Genomic DNA, 7,651 nt, shown 5'->3' with positions numbered 1-7,651 from the left:
GAGATTAAGGGATTGAGATCACGCTCTCTACAGAAAGGGGTAACCACCCTCTGAAATCTGCTTCTTAGCCTCATTCCCTCGAGTTCATTATCCAGAAATTCTTTAAAGTGATTCTATTTGCACACAACTTTGATCTCAGAACACAGAAGTCGCTTAAAAGTGTGCATTATTGTTTCGGATGTTTCCTAATTTACAGCCAGCTAGTTTGACTAAACTAATAGTGAAAGGCCTATGTTATCCGATAGGACATGCAGTCCAGTAGAACCAACAGTGAGGGATCAATAATTAATAATTAATTAGCAACGGGAAAATAATTACAACCCAATAATTCAAAAACTAAAAATTAATGTAGTTCATACAGTAAAAAAAATAGTAGCATCAATCCTCAAGTCCAGAACAAAACAGCAGCACTGACATCTTCTTCAACCAGCAGGCCAAACTTACTCAAGGATCACCATCTTTTAGAACCAAGACTCCTGTTGGACTGAAGCAAATTCAGAGAGGTTTGAGTGCACAAAAATTGCAAACATAACAGCCTCAAAGTATAGCAAGAGTACTAACCTAGTGATGAGCAAATTAATTCTCAGTCATGCTGTGATTCAAGAAGATGCAAACAGATCCGAAACAACTTCTTCCACAATCTCCCCATCTTTACGGATCATTCCGTTGATACATATACCCGTAAGGACGAAGAGGTCGTTGAGGGGGTTGCTCATGCGCTAGTATTCTCAGATCAAATAAACGAAAAGTAATGCAAACACATCTCCCACTCATGCATCGTTCACCATGGAAGAGCTAGATACTCTGTGATGTACTGCATCAACGAAGTGAAGAAGCCACTTTATAGTGCTATGGGGGGGAGCTATAAGCTCATGGAGGTGACTGGCTATAAGGGGTGTGGAGTCTATTGTCAATTTAGGCTGTGTTTGAATATTGCAAGTACTTAAAAAGATAGCAACACCTTTACATCCTTTGTCACGTGGAGCCCACAACTAATGGTGGAGTCTAGTATGACTTGTGAGAGAAGACGTGTAAATGGGCCGAACCGGTGTAAAGATGGTGGATCAGTTACACGCATCGCTCGACTCATAAATGTTATGACTTGGATAAATCAAGAAAGATAGATGGTTACTGCAAGTTGCAGGTAGAAAGATAGATGGTGACGACTGCTAGTTGCAGGTATCTGATACTCATCTAACAACTCAATTCCAAGATGCGTTATGGTTGGTGTGATGTTTGAAAGTGATCCTCTTTAAATCATCATGACCGTACACATGGCAAACATTTAGGGCCAAGAACATGATTTTTTCATTTTTTTTTTTTGTCTCAGTGAAAGCCAGCATTGTTAGTTATAGTTAGTTAGTTATAGTTAGTAAGGTTTGAACCACTGTCAAATGCAATGGGAGCACATGGTGCCTACCACCCTACTTGCCCAACGACATGATATTGGTACATTTAGATGCAAGCTTTTCTATATTTCTGGTGGGAATTTGGAAATCTCTTGTTTATACGGCGAAGGAGCAAAATAGTCACCAATCTAGAATTACAGACTAAGAGTAATTAAGAGATCTTCAAATTTACTGTAAGTAAATGTTTTCAGGCTGTCGGTACTTCCTCATCTTAATGGGAGATTTTCAGCTACTGCTAAAACAATGAGAATCCCTTCAAAGTCCAAGACAAGTCTGAAGATAAATACTTGGCTCATTTAACAGCCTTACCTATGATGACGTTGACTCATTTAACACCCTACCACCTATAATGACCTTGACGACAAAGAAATTTTGAGAACAGACACTTCATCGAGAAGCAGAATTCTTGATTCTGTCAAACCATTTCAGCCAACACCTGCTGGAAAATGCAGAATTCAAACATTTCCGTCACTTAGAAAATGCAGAAACAAAGAATAGTTTAAAATTTCAGAACGAAGCAACTTCATTTTCTAAGCTTCTGGGGTTGTACCACAATGATATCATATCCAAATGAGAAAGACAAGAATACAGATTAATTAATTGAATACCTTTTTGCCGAGTATAACCTTGCAAATGGTACACGGTCTCCCTTTAAACCAATGTATAGAGCATGGCTTTTCTAAGTGGAATTAGTGATACTTTTCTTGAATTGTCTTCCACAACAATTACAAAGTATGCATCTGAGATAAGATACAATGTGCATAATTAATATCAATATGTTAACAACACAGCAATGCCAATGTTAAATAGAAGATAGAGTGCTTAAACTTAAAATTACAAAAAAGTCAAAAAAACAAGGGTGGTTAATAAACCATATATACATAGTCTAGTGTTCCTGCTGAGTAATAAAGAACAACGGATATGATGTCTGGAGGAAATCAAAGTGACAATAGTTTGCCAAAATGACTATAAAGCCTACTCTAACCTATGGTAATAGACATATGTAGAATGGCTTCAGTTGGGGAAAACTCTTCCCCGCCAAACCAACAGAAAACTAAACAAGATTATCGTAATTATGTTACATGTAATAATTTTCTTCTGCAATCTCATATGCTATAGATTTGCATATCAGTTCATCAACTAAAACTGAAAGTTGAAGAGACACCACTCATGTTATGTTTCAGGCACCTGTAGAATTCTTCCTTGGAATCACACTAACGCACTCCTAAACAAGCAGCAGAAGTAAGGCATGCTTCAACTCATACGACATTAAGATAAGTACCATAGAAATTGAAGCGTAACATCAACTAATTGTAAGAGGGACACCATCGGACTAATCTCTGCTTCAAGGATGAATTCGCCGGACTAAATAGCAAGGAATTAGCAATACCACATCCATAAGGACTAGTAGTAAACAAATGGATTACTATTACAAGGAATGAATTCTCATGACATGTGTAATCAGTAATCCAATACCATTATCTAATCCATCCGATCATACAGGCCCAGTAACTCAAGTCTATAGCCTATCATGATTACCCAATTCAGGAAAAACCCAATTGAGCAAACTCATATACTCCCTCCGTCCTGATTCGTTTGTCCCTTTTCACTATTTGGAACCTCTTACAAAATTGTCTATATGTTTTAATTTATAATGTTTGTCCCTTATCTCTTGGCCGTATCGAATTACTCGACGCCGCACGTTAATGAAAGCGTGATTACTACACATGATTCTCTTGTGTTTTACATTCTTCTTGGCCGCATCGAATTACCGTTGGCCACCTATAATTACTTTTGGCCACATCAAATTACACTTGGCCGCCAAAAATTACTTTTGGCCGCGTAGATTTACTTGTGGCCGCATCTTTTTTGTAATTGTGTTCATTAGTCACACTTTTGTTCTCTTGGCCGCGTTGAATTACACTTGGCCAAGTATAATTAATTACTCCTGGCCACGTCGATTAATCATGGCCGCACGTTATTGAAAGCGTGATTACTACACACGATTCTCATGAATTTTACATGCTTCTTGGCCACGTCAAATTACAGTTGGCCGCCATAAATTACTCTTGGCCGCGGCGATTTGCCTGTGGCCACATCTTTTTTGTAATCGTGTTCATCAGTCAGGCTTTTGTCCTAAAACTCCTAGCCACAAACTGGCCGACTTTTTTCAGTTGAAATTCTCTCTCTCTCTCTCTCTCTCTCTCTCTCTCTCTCTCTCTCTCTCTCTCTCTCTCTCTCTCTCTCTCTCTCTCACACACACACACACACACACACACAGAGTAATCGGTCAAGAATCAAGCACTCTCTCTATGCAATGAGAACCACAGCAGTCAAGCAAAACCAGGTTTGGTCTCTCTTGAATCTTTTTGAGGCTATTTGGCTACACGTGACTTCAACGACCTAGAAATTAACCTGACTACAACGACCTAAACATGTGATTAGGAATTAGAGTACATTGCTTATTGCAAAATAAAATTTCTCATTGATAAAACATGTTGCTTTTTATGTAGAATTCATCTTTTACCGGGTTTTTTTTTTTTAAAAAAATTATACGGATTTTTTAAGATTCCTTGTACAAACTTGAGTCGAACTTTTTGTTTCAATTTTGTCTTCTTAAATAGTTTAACTTCGGACTTGTGTCTGCATTACCTAAGTTTGCAACCTCCATTGACTCACACGTGTTTCGCTACCATCCCACTGATATTGAAAAGTACTAAAACTTAACCCATAATGTGTTGGATGCAAAATTGTATGTGTGGCGCGGTACACGTTGATGGACAACGATGATGAACACTTTTGAAGAGTCTGTTACATGACTCGATATGGTTAACTAATGCTGTTAAAAGCAAGCTTTACCGTTGGGCAAGCTGCCCTTCTGGTATAATCACTTCTCTCCACCAATTACAAATTGAACAAAGGGTGTGTTTGGTGCCAACGATATGGAGGTGGCCAGCTTGAAACCGATTCTTTGCATCCATTTATACAACTAAAGTACCAACCTAAAAAATTGCGTCAAAATACTGCCAATGTTTGGCCATGTCCCAGATTATTTGTTCCAGCATTGAAAGCAATATGGCTTCCACCACTACTCTAGCAACAACATTCATACATGATTCTTGCTTTTACCGACATGACCTCCACCCCAAACCCCATCAATATTCAAATTCAAAGCAACGCGTGCATGTTTGTATATTCTGACAGTAGCAATGTACCACTTCTGAAACTTTGGCACATTAATGAACCTCCACACAAAAAATTTAGAACATTACTGAATAAACCTTTAGAGCTGCTTTTGTTCGTTAAGGTGGATCCTTGATTTATTAACTTGTGTCTTAAGTTTCATGAAACCCTGTATGGGTCTCATGTTTTATTTCTGTTTTTCAGTTGTTTCCACATACATCATCTTTTGTTATTGTGTATCTTGTTTGATTCTCTGATCTTAGCTCGGAGGAGGCTGACTTCTCAGCATCTTCATAATCTTCTACATGGCTCTCAATTAGTTTTGAGTTAATTATGTGGTAAAGTGCTCGTAAAAGCTTTAATAGTTGACGGCTTAGGCTGTGCTGCTTGCTCTGATTAATTTTTTCGATCCTTGCTTTGTAGGAGAAGTCGAGAGAGCTCAAGCAAATTGCTTCCCTAAAGTTGGAGAGATTAGGGTAGATGGATTAATGATATATTGTGAGATCGTTTTGTCCCCTTTCTTGACTACTAATAATGCCAATGGTGTATGTATCAATTGTGCACTTCATAATCTATTGTCTCTAGCAGGTGAAGCAAAAATCGTTCTTCTATCACCTTCCTGATTCGTTGCCCATAAAGGATGTTTTCCAAGAAGAGAAAGGAACATGGTTCATCACATGGAAGTGTGTACTTGGAGGGTTTCTAATAAGTTGTGTTTACCAGAATGTCCTGCTGCACACATCAGGGATCAAACCTCTAAGATCCTTGTTTCCACTCTAACAACCAGATATAGGGTATTTGGCTTCGAAGTACCTTCAATACGGGAAAGCACTCAGAGAAAACTGATGTTTTCAGCTATGGAGTTGTGATTCTCGAAGTGGTATGTGAAAAGAGGCTGATTGATAGAGAAAATTTTAGCCAAAAGATGGTAAATTTGGTTGATTCGGTTTGGGGGTTGTACTCTGAAGGGAAGGTGGTTAAGGCGGTGGATGAGAAGCTAAAGCGGGAGTTCGAGGTGGGGGGAAATGGAGAAGCTTTTGCTTCTGAGTTTAATTACGTGAACCTGGATAGCTTTGCAAGGCCATCTCTATGAGGAGGGTTTTGCAGATTTTGAACAATGAAGCAAAGGTGGTTGTTGTGCCGAAATTGAAGCTGAGTCTCAGTTCTCCTGTGGAGTGTCATTGAGTCTTGAAGATATTGTTTCAGATGGAGAAGAGGAAATTCAGACACCAGGACACACTTTTGAGATCAAAATGTGTGAAATGAAAATGTGGTGGTCATTTTTTTTTTTTTTTTATTAATGTAGAGCTTGATTCTTTTCATCCTTTTGTGTTTTTTTTTCCATATATAGGGAGAAATAGTGTTTGGTGTTGTTTTGTTCAGTTCAACCACATCCAAATCACAATAACTTCAATGGCCTGTGTTTGGTGTTCCCACTTTTTTCTGTTTGTTGAGATTGGATTATGTACAGATGAGTAGTACTACTTCTCTTATTGCATACTAATTTCAGTTTCATTCGAATGTTGACAATATCATTTTAGACGGGGAGGAAGAAAATGAGACACAAAATCACTTGTTTGAGATCAAAGTTGGGTAAAGTATAGGATGTCATGTTTCTGTTACTGTAGTGCAGATGCGGATTCTTTTCATTCTTTTGTTTTTTGTCTTTTGATTGGCAGAAATTGTGTTTCATTGTTTAGTTAAGCTGCATGGAAGATTATAAGTTGAAGTCCATTGGCCTGAGTTCAAAACAAATGAATTGGACTGTTTGGTCTTCAACTTACTGATCTATACTCCATTTGTGTCCTCCAGGTGTTATGGTGAAGCAGGAATCATCGTGTGTATCAAGGGTCTTCTTTTTCACTTTTCAGTGGATGAGGCTTTGAGGGAGGTTGGCGGCTTATTTAGTTTGCTACCAAATCATCAAAGCAGATGTCTTAAACAAGTGTAGAAATTCTGTTCTTTGCATTAGCTACCATGGTGGAGGTCTTCACTGGGATTATGGCTCTTCAATGGGCTAGGAGCGATTGGATTTACAATGTGGAGATACTGATAGATAACATAAAGTAGTTCATAGATTTAGCGCACAAAGCAGCCATACAGTAGTTCTAGCAATTTCGTTACCACTCAAAAACTAACTAGTCCACAAAATAGCGGATAAAATCTACTGAAACGATAATGGAAATAGTAGAATACATTTAGCAACGGGAAAATAATTACAACCCAATTATTCAAAAACTAAAAATAAATGTAGTTCATACAGTAAAAAAAATAGCAGCATCAATCCTCAAGTCCAGAACAAAACAGCAGCACTGACTTCTTCTTCCAAGTTCAAAACCAGCTAGCCAAACTTACTCAAGGATCACCATCTTTTAGAACCAAGACTCATGTTGGACTGAAGTAAATTCAAAGAGGTTTGAGTGCACAAAAATTGCGAAACATAACAGCCTCAAAGTATAGCAAGAGTACTAACCTAGTGATGACCAAATTCATTCTCAATCATATTGTGATTCAATCACGAAGATGCAAACAGATCCAAAGCAACTTCTTCTACAATCTCCCCATCTTTAGAGATCATTCCGTCGACACGGCATAAATCTAAACTCCAAAAAAACGGAGAAGAAAATCTCCCCACAAGCACAAGAAGAGTTGGATTGCATGGGCGGCGGCAACAAAATTGACAAGTAGAGAACCCCTCCCATCTCCATGGAAATGCCCCTTCAAGTTTTTTTTTTTTGAAGCTTTTCAAACGGTGGTACTGAGAGTAACCCAAATACCTTGACCAAATGCTCCTTTAATGCGCTCTCTCCCTATCGGAAACAAAAGTAATGGTTTCCAAATTTGGCAATGCAGATATCGCCTGCTTTAAAAACAAGAGGAGTACATTTATATGACCCAACAAATGTATGACACGTAGCGGTGGATTCAATTTGTCTTTCCTCTTGATATCCCACGGAACCAAATTTGTGTTCTTACGACTGCCTTGCTGTGCACCATGGTGTTAGTCAAAAATCTGGAGGAGGAAGCTCACCAACACTGCTGCTTTCACTCACCTTTCC

At 38.4% G+C, this 7,651-nt stretch overlaps 2 long non-coding RNA genes across 2 annotated transcripts; one reads left to right on the top strand and one right to left on the bottom strand.

Moving 5' to 3' along the window:
* Positions 1-271: 271 nt before the first annotated feature.
* On the bottom strand, positions 272-7,651 carry LOC131300716 (uncharacterized). The gene is made up of 2 exons (XR_009191039.1): positions 7,066-7,651; positions 272-476 (listed from the first exon to the last, which is right to left on the bottom strand). It is a non-coding gene; the product is annotated as an uncharacterized LOC131300716 (long non-coding RNA).
* Positions 3,622-6,113, top strand: LOC131300717 (uncharacterized). The gene is made up of 2 exons (XR_009191040.1): positions 3,622-3,756; positions 5,016-6,113. It is a non-coding gene; the product is annotated as an uncharacterized LOC131300717 (long non-coding RNA).

This window comes from Rhododendron vialii, chromosome 9a (genome assembly GCF_030253575.1).
Source record: "Rhododendron vialii isolate Sample 1 chromosome 9a, ASM3025357v1".
NCBI lineage: Eukaryota > Viridiplantae > Streptophyta > Magnoliopsida > Ericales > Ericaceae > Rhododendron > Rhododendron vialii.
Note: the sequence above shows the minus strand (reverse complement) of the source record. Positions and strands in the feature narration are given on the sequence as shown.